This window comes from Salvelinus alpinus, unplaced genomic scaffold (genome assembly GCF_045679555.1).
Source record: "Salvelinus alpinus unplaced genomic scaffold, SLU_Salpinus.1 scaffold_40, whole genome shotgun sequence".
NCBI lineage: Eukaryota > Metazoa > Chordata > Actinopteri > Salmoniformes > Salmonidae > Salvelinus > Salvelinus alpinus.
In genome coordinates, this window is record NW_027255981.1 from 3,041,179 (window position 1) to 3,053,870 (window position 12,692).

At 41.3% G+C, this 12,692-nt stretch overlaps 2 protein-coding genes and 1 pseudogene across 2 annotated transcripts in view; 1 reads left to right on the forward strand and 2 right to left on the reverse strand.

Annotated features, from left to right (window-relative positions):
• The window catches only part of LOC139567014 (zinc finger protein 180-like), a 740,647-nt gene that overhangs the window by 605,449 nt on the left and 122,506 nt on the right, over positions 1-12,692 (forward strand). The window lies entirely within an intron of this gene.
• Positions 1-12,692, reverse strand: part of LOC139567006 (zinc finger protein 180-like) — a 497,856-nt gene that overhangs the window by 407,756 nt on the left and 77,408 nt on the right. The window lies entirely within an intron of this gene.
• On the reverse strand, positions 91-1,840 carry LOC139566962 (zinc finger protein 180-like; annotated as a pseudogene).

Consider the following 12,692-nt stretch of genomic DNA (forward strand, 5'->3'; position numbering starts at 1 on the left):
AGCCGGGGGTCGTGTTTACCACTCCACCACGCCTTAAGCAGGCTGGAAAAGTGGGATTGATAGTGTTTTTCATACTAAGAGGGACCAAGAGTCTGTTGATTGGTCAGTCATTGGGTTCATTTGTTGAAATCAAATCAAGCTTTATTTATACAGCACATTTCAAACATGGATGCAACACAATGGCTTCACAGGAGAAAACAATTAAAATAAACAGAAATATTTAGTACACAAAAATAACAGGATAAAAAAACAGAAGATTAACAACTGAAAGACCAATGAGCATTCTAAGGAAATGCCATTGATTAAAACACTAATTGGATGCAATATCCAACCCAAAATATAAGCTTTGCTCACCACCAACGTAAAACAACTTACATTTCACATTATAATCAACTACTATGCCTCACCAATATAAACATGGTGTCTACTGGCTATCAACAATTAAAAACAAGAAAAAACACATTTCTAAATAATAATATACAATCATATCTTTTCTCCTTTTCCTTCTATAGAATCCTAAAACTCACTAGAAACTAGAACTCTCGTCTTCCTAAAACTCACTAGAATCTAGAACTCTCGTCTTCCTAAAACTCACTAGCTTCTAGAACTAGCTCCTTAATATCCGTAGTAACTTTCCACCTCACTGCAGAGCTTCTCTCTCTTTTCAGGGTTCACTCAATAGGCATATTGTTGGATCAGGGCCCAGTCCCCAATGTCATGCTCTAGTACATTTGGGTTGGCACATCTGAGAATGAACTATTTTAAAAGCAGGGCAACAATGTCAATATGATTGTAGCCAAAAATTGTCAGTTGGTTGCATAAATAATTATGATTACTAAATGTTACATGAATTGTAAATATGAATGATCAAAACCAAATGTTCACCCCTTTGTTAATATATATTGGCAATAATTAACTTAGTGGTGAGGCATGGAATAATAAAACATGTATCTTTTGTCAGGCTGAATGTTTGAAATATGAGGTGATTTGAGTCATGCTTCTTCAGTAGTGGAATAAAGACAATTATCATTTGAATGTGGTCAAGAAATACTGGAGTGATGTAAGATTGTTAATAAAATTGATTATAGACTAATTTATTATACTGCGTCCATGTGTATAGGCTGCAAGTACGTTGAAATTAAGTTAAACGACCAGAAAAACATCTTCTCAACTTTCACTTTCAAACAATGTATATTGGACTTCGGACTTAGTCTTATTGTGTATGTATTTTCTGATTTTCTGATGTTTGATCAGATGTCTTTTATCAGAGTATCTCTTGTCACATTGATCACAGCTATGAGGTTTCACTCCTGTGTGTGTTCTCTGGTGTACAATAAGATGGTTAGATGTAGTAAAAGTCTTTCCACATTCATCACAGCTATAAGTTTTCTCTTCTGTGTGTGTTCTCTGGTGTAGTCAGATTGCTAGATGCAGCAAAACTCTTCCCACATTGACCACAGCTATAGGGTTTCTCTCTTGTGTGTATTCTCTGGTGTGATGTCTCTTCCCACATTGATCACAGCTATAGGGTTTCTCTCTTGTGTGTATTCTCTGGTGTGATGTCAGATTGCTAGATGTAGTAAAACTTTTTCCACATTGATCACAGCCATAAGGTTTCTCTCCTGTGTGTGTCCTCTGGTGTACTATCAGGCTGTTTTCCTGAGTAAAACTCTTCCCACATTGATTACAGCTATATGGTTTCTCTCCTGAGTGTGTTCTCTTGTGTATAGTTAGATGTAGTAAAACTTTTCCCACATTGATCACAGCTATAGGGTTTCTCTCCAGTGTGTATTCTCTGGTGTGATTTCAGGGTTTGTAGCCAAATAAAACTCTTCCCACATTGATGTGATCAGACAGACTAACAGTAAATCAAGCAGACAATAACACATTATAAACATCAATTTGTTAGGGATGTTGGATCCAACGTGGCGCACAGCATAACTGTCTTGACCAGAGTAATGAATGAAGAAGCACTTTGGTTGTTGTTGCATGTCGTGATGTTTGTCATGTGACTGTCATTCAGAAAATTATTTCCTGGATCAGCTGATGATAGTTGAACATGTGACTGTAACTAAATTGCTACAGTATTAAGAATTATGTGTAATTATTGAAGAACCACTTTAACGTTCTAGGGATAGGGGGCAGCATTTTCACTTTTGGATGAACCGCGTGCCCAAACTGAACTGCCTCCTACTCTGTCCCAGATGCTAATATATTCATATTATTAGCAGTATTGGATAGAAAACACTCTGAAGTTTCTAAAACTGTTTGAACGATGTCTTTGAGTATAACAGAACTCATATGGCAGACAAAAACCTGAGAAAAAATCCAAACAGGAATTGAGAAATCGATTTTCAAACATTTTACAACATACTATTAAAATCTTTTCTCAATAGGGGGGCGCCATTTCGACTTTGTAAAAATTCGTTCCCAAATTAAACTGCCTCGTACTCAATTCTTGCTCGTACAATATGCATATTATTATTACTATAGGATCGAAAACACTCTCTAGTTTCTAAAACCGTTTGAATTATATCTGTGAGTAAAACAGAACTCATTTTGCAGCAAACTTCCTGTCAGGAACTGAAAAATCTCAAATCGGGGGCTCTGTTCCAGGGTCAGTTTATAAATTTCCATGTAATCTATGGGTCGACATGCACTACATACGTCTTCCCCTAGATGTCAGTAAGCAGTGAGAATTGGAATGGTGTGCCTAGGTAGATCTGAGGCCGTATAAAAGCTCTTGGAACCGGGTGTGCACTCTTTTCAACGTTCATCATGACGCAAGACAGACCTCAGGATTGCATTCTGAAAAGCTCTCGTTATAGGCTTTAGATATATCCGGCTCTGATTTTATTCGATATAGGTGTTAAAAACATCATAATGTAGTTATTTTAAACCGAGTTATATCAGTTTATATCAGTATATTGCGATTTTCGGTATTTCATTTGTGCTGCGTTATAGTGAGTTGGGCACGTCTTCGCCACATGGCTAATGTTTACTGCTAATTCCAAAGTTGAAGACGACAATCTACAACCGAGCAACGATTCTTCTGGACAAAGGACAACTTGCACAAGATTCTGATGGAAGCTCATCAAATAGTAAGAACTATTTATGATGTTAATTCGTTGTTCTGTTGAAAAATGTTAAACTACTATTCCGGCATTAATTTCGGTGCGGTCTCACTTTAACGCACGCTGTATGTCGTAGTAACGTTAATTTTAAAACTCAAACACAGCGGTTGCATTAAGAACTAATGTATCTTTCATTTGCCGTCCAACCTGTATTTTTTAGTCAAGTTTATGATTAGTTATTGCTTAGATTAGGTGCCTCTCCCAAGATTTCTCCCGACATTTTGTTTGCAGCTTGGCTGCTATTCTCATTGCATAACCACGATTTGTGCCGCTAAATATGCACATTTTCGAACAAACAATATATGTATTGTGTAATATGATGTTATAGGACTGTCATCTGATGAAGTTTTGAGAAGGTTAGTGAAAAATGTAATATCTTTTGCTGGTTTATTCGCTATCGCTAACGTGCATGAATCAATGCTGGTGTGTGGTTGGCTATTGTAGTAAGCTAATATAATGCTAAATTGTGTTTTCGCTGTAAAACACTTAAAGAATCTGAAATATTGGCTGGATTTACAAGATCTTTGTCTTTCATTTGCTGTACGCTGTGTATTTTTCATAAATGTTTTATGATGAGTATTTAGGTAATTCACGTTGCTCTCTGTAGTTATTCTAGTTGCTTTGGTGAGAGTTGTGATGGTGGCTGCAATGTAAAACTATGATTTATACCTGAAATATGCACATTTTTCGAACAAAACATATGCTATACAATAAATATGTTATCAGACTGTCATCTGATGAAATTGTTTCTTGGTTAGTGACTATTTATATCTTTATTTGGTCGAATTTGTGATAGCTACCTATGCAGTAAAAAAATAGTGGAGAAAAAAAAGTTGTGTCTTTTGCTATCGTGGTTAGCTAATAGAAATACATATTGTGTCTTCCCTGTAAAACATTTTAAAAATCAGAAATGATGGCTTGATTCACAAGATGTGTATCTTTCATCTGGTGTCTTGGACTTGTGATTTCATGATATTTAGATGCTAGTATTTACTTGTGGCGCTATACTAGGCTATGCTAGTCAGCTTTTTTACTGATGAGGGTGCTCCCGGATCCGGGATTGGGACCAATTAGAAGTTAAATCCACACGTTATGACTATAACTACTGTTCCCTGGAGGGAAACTAGGTACAACATACTATTAAATCCACATGTTATGACTATACCTACTGTTCCCTGAAGGAGGGAAACTAGGTACAACATACTATTAAACCCACGCCTCGCTGGAAGCCCTGCCTTCCACAGGTGATGAGCGTGAAGCTAGGATTTATTCCTTAAATTTAATACCGCTCTTCACCGACCCAGGAAAGAAAACAAACAGGTGTTGAACCTCATTTCCCTCCTTCAGGGAAGTGTAATTATTATCAAAGTTACACTCCCTTTCAGTCAGTCAACTTCGGTACAACATACTATGGGGAAATACAATCATTCCCCAACCGACCCAAACGGATACTAAATGAAACGGCCCCTGGCAGACCACCCAGACCTGACCCTATAAGAAGCGTCAGTTTTGTCAATTTATTCATTGTCTTTTGTTTGAAACACTCCTGTCAATGTTGAGTAAGGACACACCTGATTACGCATATAGAAGTAGGACTAGTCTACCTTGCCTGCACACAAATGTAGGCCTATAAATGTGCCCATATGGGGATGTCTGATAGTATTTCTCATTGTCTTAACACACCACCACTAATGAGTTGTGGAGCTTCTCAAAGTATTTTTTTCTTCACCTCCAAACAGCAACAGAAAACATCCCGATAAAAATAAATATCCTAGAAATCACATTGGCTGCACATGGTCTGTCTACAACAAACTTGAAACATTGTATCAACTATCAACTGGGTCAGGAAACTCAGATAGCAAAGCTTGCAACATTGTATAAAATATTCTAGGCCCACAGTTTCCTGCTCCAGTGAATTCTGGACAGACACAGCTGTAGGCTATTTGTGCAAAGGATAAGAAGTAATCAAGTATTTTATTATTATTATTATTATTATTTCCACTGGATCAGAGCATTACATTTTTCCCTTTCATGATGAGTGGTTATCGAAAGGACGAGAGCTGGAAATATTTTACAAAAATACTTTGAGGAACTATTGTCATTCGGAATTGATTTTGATTAGACTTTGTTTACCTGCAGAATGCAATGTTTTTATTTGTTGGCTTTATGTAGGGTGTCTTTACATAGTTGGCAATGTCAATAAAAGTTACTTTTAGATTTGTATAATTTTCATTTAGATAGAATGTAGATTAATCACAGACAATCATTTTGAGATACTATTATAAATTAAATGAAACTGTTCCAGTAAAATGTGCATATGTAAATCATAACTGGCACACAGATTGGTAGAAATGGTCAGATAAATTGGCACTCCAACTGGAAAAGGTAGCCGACTGCTGGTGTAGTCAATTACTAGTCTATTAGTCTATCTATCTGTAGTTAATTAGTCTATTACTGAAAACTTCAGGAGCAGAACGGCAGAATTTACGAAGTCCAGCAGCAAAGGGGGGGGGGGGGGGGGCTCCCTCCGGTCAGGTTATGCTGACGACCGGCTCCCTCCGGTCAGGTTATGCTGACGACCGGCTCCCTCCGGTCAGGTTATGCTGACGACCGGCTCCCTCCGGTCAGGTTATGCTGACGACCGGCTCCCTCCGGTCGGGTTATGCTGACGACCGGCTCCCTCCGGTCGGGTTGTGTTGACGACCGGCTCCCTCCGGTCGGGTTGTGTTGACGACCGGCTCCCTCTGGTCGGGTTGTGTTGACGACCGGCTCCCTCTGGTCGGGTTGTGCTGACGAGCGGCTCCCTCTGGTCGGGTTGTGTTGACGACCGGCTCCCTCTGGTCGGGTTGTGTTGACGACCGGCTCCCTCTGGTCGGGTTGTGTTGACGACCGGCTCCCTCTGGTCGGGTTATAGTGACGACCGGCTCCCTCTGGTCGGGTTATAGTGACGACCGGCTCCCTCTGGCCGGGTTATAGTGACGACCGGCTCCCTCTGGTCGGGTTATAGTGACGACCGGCTCCCTCTGGTCGGGTTATAGTGACGACCGGCTCCCTCTGGTCGGGTTATAGTGACAACCGGCTCCCTCTGGTCGGGTTATAGTGACGACCGGCTCCCTCTGGTCGGGTTATAGTGACGACCGGCTCCCTCTGGTCGGGTTATAGTGACGACCGGCTCCCTCTGGTCGGGTTATAGTGACGACCGGCTCCCTCTGGTCGGGTTATGTTGAAGACTGGCTCCCTCTGGTCGGGTTATGTTGACGACTGGCTCCCTCTACTCATTTGTGTGTATAATTGATTTAATCAAACAGCGTGCTTAAAGCATCAGACAAGTTCAGCACATATAGATTTTATAAAAACACATGGGGCGATTGGTAGAAAGAACAGATGACTCTTGGTTGACCAAGATGTATTTTAGTTGGGGACAGCACTAGAACATGATTTTGGGGCTCCCAGGTGGCGCAGCGGACACTGCATCTCAGTGCTTGAGGCGCCACTACAGACACCCTGGATCAAATCCAGGCTGTATCACAACCGGCCGTGATTGGGAGTCCCATAGGGCGGCGCACAATTGGCCCAGCGTCGTCCGGGGTAGGCAGTCATTGTAAATAAGAATTTGTTCTTAACTGACTTGCCTAGTTAAATAAAGGTTACATTTAAATAAAGAAAAATAGTGTTTCATGACAAACCATTTTTTACAAATCCGTCAAGGCACCAACTTTGAGAAGGGTTTAAAGCAAATGTTTCAAACCAATTCATGAATGTAATTGAATCTAGGTATGTCTTGCCTTTAATGTAAGGGCATGAAAAAAGAATTGGCTGAATATTATACAATTACTTATCAACAGCTCTAATAATTTGCCTCCACAGGAAATCTTCACTGGCAATTCTAGAATATACTATATAGCCTAGAAACTGGTTAAACTATCATTATGACATCATGGATGAATTCTAGAATATACTATATAGCCTAGAAACCTGGTTAAACTATCATTATGACCTCATGGAAAGCCAGTCCTTGTATTCATAGTGTAGTGAATTTAGGGGGTAGCCCTGAGCTCAAACCTGGATCCAGCGACTGTCAAGCCAACACCTTATAATTGTTACGCCAAGATGTCTGAACTTCTTGACGAGGTCGCTAGGTGTTGAGTTACGGTTGCTACAATAGCTTTCTCTATGAATTTGAGTGTGGTTACATTTCTCCAGCCCCCATCCCTCAGCTGTTTACCAAAACAAAGCTCTTGGCAGCCATTTTGTTGCTGTTTAAATACTAGGTGGTCCCTTAAAAAAAACACACATCAATCAACCAATCTGCAGTTGAAACAATAAAAAAAGCAGTCATTCCATCACTGTTTTCTTTCACTGTAACGTCTTTCTCTTCTTCTTTCCCTGTAACAGCCTCACCCTCTACTTGTTTTTGTATTGTAACATCCTTCTCTTCCTCCTCCTCTTTGACGAGAGCTTCTTTCTCCGTCTAGCAGACCTTCTCTTCTATAGCAGGAGGAGAGTAGTTTAGTGAACTCATTGTCGGAGATGCTAATGCTAACTTAACCAGCCCGCCAGCTGAATAATAACAACAACACCGTAAATATGAAATAGGATAACTAACTATGCAACAGAGGAGGGTTTAAAACACCGTGGCTAATATACACTAAAGCGTCTAAAGAGCTTTATTGGTTCAGCTATTTTTTCTAGCAAGCTACCGAGGTAGCTGACAAACTGTTGCTGCTACTGAAAGAAGCGTTCCGTCCACTAGATTATACGTCACACTAACAGCATTGCCTTAAAATCGCACACCGCCATCTGCTGACTGGAGTGGGTAACGCTCAGTCACATCTGACTGCGATGGAGATGTTCGACTTTAAGACAATGACGCTAGTGTGACGTAAAATATATATTATAATGTTCAGACAAAAAGTTAGTGTAGGAAGCATGAGTTTTTACTCACCAGTGTAACAACACAGTTTGGTTAAAGACTTAGTAACTGAGTTCTGTTCACGATCTGGTTCCCTATAAGCACAACCAGTTATGTTTTTGAATTATCACATATGTATTAATTTATTTGGGGATTCTGGGTAATCCACAGCAGATTTATGGAGAATTGCTGTGGGTGAGTTCAAAATCGAATAGTCCCAGGATAGAAATATATAAAGTTGACATTACATCATAAAATCCACCTTTTAAATCATACATTAGCATTGTATGTTTCAGTAACTACTGTTGTTGGTTTGGTGTCAAATAAGCCTCTTTATATGTTATTTGCCGAATCTCAGTTTTCCATGTGGGTTTTATGCTAAAGTTCCCTCTTTCAAGTTGGTATCTAACTGGAAAATGCATCTTCTTTAGGAGTGCTATTTATATCCTGTCGACTACTGATCATTCATCCACACTGTGTGTCTCATCAATGCAGGTCATTTGTGACAAATGTATAAAGTATATGTTTTATAAACTCATGAACACCAGCCAGTTTATTAGCCCGGTTTTGTTAGTTTAGGTGTGTTATACTTCTTCACCACCAGAGGGGGACATTTAGTCATTTTCCAGGTTATTTTGATATATTTTGATACTAAAATGGATGACAGTTTATTCTGATGTAGTGAATATGAGACACATGGAAACAATTGATTCATTTATTATAGTAAATTAGGAATTAATAGGAATTGTTAAATCCACTATACAATCACAATAACTTTGATAGACATTTCAACTGTTTTTGTTGTTAGTGTATTATAGGGCAGATTAATGGAGAATTGCTGTGGGAGTGCTATTTATATCCCGTCACTACTGATCATTCATCCATACTGTGTGTGTCCCATCATTGCAGCTTTGGAAATAAATGAACTATCCATCCATTGCTCCTTCCTGTGTTGACTCACTGACTTGAGAGACGGGACTAGGAACTAGCTCGATATCTAGGAAGGTCACACTAGCTCAATATCTAGCTCAAGCTTGCAAAAGTTTTTTAAATTATTTTATTTATTGAATATTTATTGAATATTCTAAACATTCAATATACTTGCAGTGAAGCCGTTCAACAACTACATCGACTAGTCACCCAACAGATTCCCATTCAGAGCGACACACAGAAGCATCCAGGGTCAATGCACCTGCTCAAGGGCACGTTGACCAATCTACCACCAGGCCAAAAAACGTGAACCCGAACCCTCCAAGATCCCCCCACAGTTCCCCAATAGCTGTCCCTCAACCATTCGAGACCCCTCCCATAGTCCCCCCTCAGGAAGAAAAAACAATTAATTCCATTCCCCACCTCCAAGAACGCACCAACAACCAAGAGAATGAACTAAAGAGACAAAAGGAAAAGACAGAAGAAAACAGCAAACAACAATGCAAAAAAATTATAAAACAAAATAATAAATTGAAAACAAAGGACATCAAGGACAACTAAAATCATAACAGCAATGCCAACTGTATATGTTTGTGTGCATGTCTGGCACTATTACATGTATGTGTGTGTTCTTGTATGTGTTTATTTGAGTGAGTGTGTGTATATGCATGTGTACCAACACCTGCACGACATCAGCCTCAGGCAAACCGGCATTAGTTGTAAAAACACTGCCACTTAGTGTCATTCAAATGTACATTTATTATGTTTTATTTGGACTTTTATCTTCTATCATCAGGTAGTCACCTGGAATGCATTTCAATTTACAGGTGTGCCTTGTTAAATGTTAATTTGCAGAATTTCTTTCTTTCTTAATGCATTTGAGCCAATCAGTTGTGACAAGGTAGGGGTGGTATACAGAAGATAGCCCTATTTGCTGAAAGACCAAGTCTATATTATGTCAAGAACAGCTCAAATAAGCAAAAAGAAATGACAGTCCATCATTACTTTAACCCTTGAAGGTCAGTCAATGCGGAAACTTTCAAGAACTTTGAAAGATTCTTCAAGTGCAGTCGCAAAAACCATCCATCACTATAATGAAGCTGGCTCTCATGAGGATTGCCACAGGAAAGGAAGACACAGAGTTACCTCTGCTGCAGAAGATAAGTTCAAAAGAGTTAACTGTGAAGACAACACAACTATGCCTATGAGATGGTTTGGGATGAATCGGAACGGAAGGAAATGCAGCCAACAAGTGCTCAGCATATGTGGGAACTCCTTCAAGACTGTTGGAAAAGCATTCCAGGTGAAGCTGGTTGAGAGAATGCAAAGAGTGTGCAAAGCTGTCATCAAGGCAAAGGGTGGCTACTTTGAAGAATTTCAATTTTAAAATATATTTTGATTTGTTTAACACTTGTCTGTGTTAACAACTGTCTGTGTTAAAAAGGCGCAGCTGGATTGAATTGAGCTATTTAAAATGACATATTTGAATGTCAAAAAATGTGTTCTGTAAGTCAAAACAAGACAGGGTCTGTGGAGGCTTGGCATATTAGTGGGAGATTTGGGGGAATAGTGATAGATTTTTGGAGGGACCCTTGTCCCTACAGCCAATCAGTGAGCAGCTTCCCTTCCCCCACATCTCAAGCAGTTCTGTTACTCACAACACTTCCTGCTTTCCTCAACAATGGAGTAGCTTCCCCTGCTTTCATCAACAATGGAGTAGTTTCCCCTGCTTTCATCAACAATGGAGTAGCCCACTGAACTAAAGCCTTGCAATTCCATATCTGGGGTATTTTTTTACCCCAGCCAGCATTGTGAATGGTGTCTGTGGCGGTGACATACTAGACCATGGCAGTAAATCTAATACTTAGGTGTTTTTAGTCATGTATGAAAGGGCTGGGGTGGTTATGTGGTTATAAGTTACTGACATTGGAATTCATTTCTGGCCATGCTGGCAGGGTCTGAATCAAACCCAATGTCCACCAGGCACACTGGCAGGGTTTGAATCAAACCCAATGTCCACCTGGCACACTGGCAGGGTCTGAATCAAACCCAATGTCCACCTGGCACACTGACAGGGTCTGAATCAAACCCAATGTCCACCAGGCACACTGACAGGGTCTGAATCAAACCCAATGTCCACCTGGCACACTTGCAGGGTCTGAATCAAACCCAATGTCCACCTGGTACACTCTGGGCTAAACTTTACTGTCTCTTTCCATGAAACATGGACGCCAAATTAAAGTGCTTGGGAACCTAACAAGTCTTCAGGCAAAATAACTAATGTGGTTAACCAAACCATCTCTATTAGACCCCACCTCTTTGGACCTCATCTCAGTGAGTTTAGGTTGGGGAAACCACGGAGGAAAGAGCTTTGGACCTCATCTCAGTGAGTTTAGGTTGGGGAAACCACGGAGGAGAGAGCTTTGGACCTCATCTCAGTGAGTTTAGGTTGGGGAAACCACGGAGGAGAGGGCTTTGGACCTCATCTGGGGAAACCGTGGAGGAGAGGGCTTTGGACCTCATCTGGGGAAACCGTGGAGGAGAGGGCTTTGGACCTCATCTCAGTGAGTATAGGTTGGGGAAACCACGGACGAAAGGGCTTTGGACCTCAGTGAGTTTAGGTGGAGGAGATGGCTTTGGACCTCATCTCAGTGAGTTTAGGTTGGGAAACCACGGAGGAGAGGGCTTTGGACCTCATCTCAGTGAGTTTAGGTTGGGGAAACCGTGGAGGAGAGGGCTTTGGACCTCATCTCAGTGAGTTTAGCTTGGGGAAACCACGGAGGAGAGGGCTTTGGACCTCATCTCAGTGAGTTTAGGTTGGTGAAACCGTGGAGGAAAGGGCTTTGGACCTCATCTCAGTGAGTTTAGGTTGGGGAAACCACGGAGGAGAGAGCTTTGGACCTCATCTCAGTGAGTTTAGGTTGGGGAAACCACGGAGGAGAGGGCTTTGGACCTCATCTGGGGAAACCGTGGAGGAGAGGGCTTTGGACCTCATCTCAGTGAGTATAGGTTGGGGAAACCACGGACGAAAGGGCTTTGGACCTCAGTGAGTTTAGGTGGAGGAGAGGGCTTTGGACCTCATCTCAATGAGTTGAGGTTGGGGAAACCGTGGAGGAGAGGGCTTTGGACCTCATCTCAGTGAGTTTAGGTTGGGGAAACCATGGAGGAGAGGGCTTTGGACCTCATCTCAGTGAGTTTAGGTTGGGGAAACCGTGGAGGAGAGGGCTTTGGACCTCATCTCAGTGAGTTTAGGTTTGGGAAACCGTGGAGGAGAGGGCTTTGGACCTCATCTCAGTGAGTTTAGGTTGGGGAAACCATGGAGGAGGGCTTTGAACCTCATCTCAGTGAGTTTAGGTTGGGGAAACAACGGAGGAGAGGGCTTTGGACCTCATCTCAGTGAGTTTAGGTTGGGGAAACCGTGGAGGAGAGGGCTTTGGACCTCATCTCAGTGAGTTTAGGTTGGGGAAACCGTGGAGGAGAGGGCTTTGAACCTCACCTCAGTGAGTTTAGGTTGGGGAAACCGTGGAGGAGAGGGCTTTGAACCTCACCTCAGTGAGTTTAGGTTGGAGAAACAATGGAGAAGAGGTCTTTTGACCTCATCTCAGTGAGTTTAGGTTGGGAAACCATGGAGGAGAGGGCTTTGGACCTCATCTCAGTGAGTTTAGGTTGGGGAATCCACGGAGGAGAGGGCTTTGGACCTCATCTCAGTGAGTTTA